This window comes from Otolemur garnettii, unplaced genomic scaffold (genome assembly GCF_000181295.1).
Source record: "Otolemur garnettii isolate 467f Iridium unplaced genomic scaffold, OtoGar3 scaffold00034, whole genome shotgun sequence".
NCBI classification, from domain to species: domain Eukaryota; kingdom Metazoa; phylum Chordata; class Mammalia; order Primates; family Galagidae; genus Otolemur; species Otolemur garnettii.
In genome coordinates this window covers 595,337-596,394 of record NW_003852429.1, presented here as the reverse complement: position 1 = coordinate 596,394, position 1,058 = coordinate 595,337, and positions in this window count along the sequence as shown.

Here is a 1,058-nt window from a genome sequence, read left to right as displayed (position 1 = left end):
GTTGGCCGGTGCCTGTAGTTCCAGCTACTCGGAAGGCTGAGATAAAAGAATTGCCTAAGCCCAAGAGTTGGATGTTGCTGTGAGCTGTGTGATCCCATGGCACTCTACCAAGGGTGATAAAGTAACACTCTGTCTCTACAAAAAAAAGAAGAAGAAGAAGAAAGAAATTGTGTGAAACAGCTGGCGTTTTGTTTTTTGTTTTTGTTCTTGTCCATGTTTCTTTCCCCCCCCCCGCCGGAAATTCCTTTCACATACAATATTTTGACAGAATGTTACGTATTTTAATCACTTCTAACCCATCTTGAAAAAGGAAAGTCAAGGAGAGTTGCAAGTTTTTATTAATTGTTTGATAATTCTCCATCACCTTTTCTTTTATGGGTAACTTTCCCTCAAGAGGCCAAAGGCAACTCTGGTGGAGATTGGCAACGGAGGGATCTGAGTGTTGCTCACCCTGTGATCCCTTCATTGTGTTGGGTTTCAGGTAAATATTTTATGAAAATCTTCAAAAATAAAACTTCCTGAGCTATGATTTTTAACACTCCCTCTGGTTTAAGAAAGTTTCTTTTTCTACCTTGCCTTAATAATAGAAAACTAGAGTAAGCACTTTTCAAATATCAAAATCAATAAGCCCAGGAAACATATTTTTGCAATAAAGAGAGCTTGGATCAAAAGTTAAGTAATTTTAATTCTGAATCATTTCAAACAGAGCTAATTTCTGATAACTAACAAAATTTAGTCTATTCTGGTTAGTATTTTATTAGAATCTTTGATAATAATAATAAACTTGATTCTGTTAGATCAGTTTTAAAATTTTTATAGATACATATAATATGTTTAGAGATGAATATTACACATAATTTAAAACAGTATTATCTCTATTATCTAAAAATGTCAGGGTGGCGCCTGTAGCTCAAAGGAGTAGGGTGCCAGCCCCATATACCAGAGGTGGAGGGTTCATATGCAGCCCCAGCCAAAAAATGCAAAAAAATAAAATAAAATAAAAAATAAATCATAAAAATAAAAATGTCCATACATTTTAAAACTCAATTATCATAGGA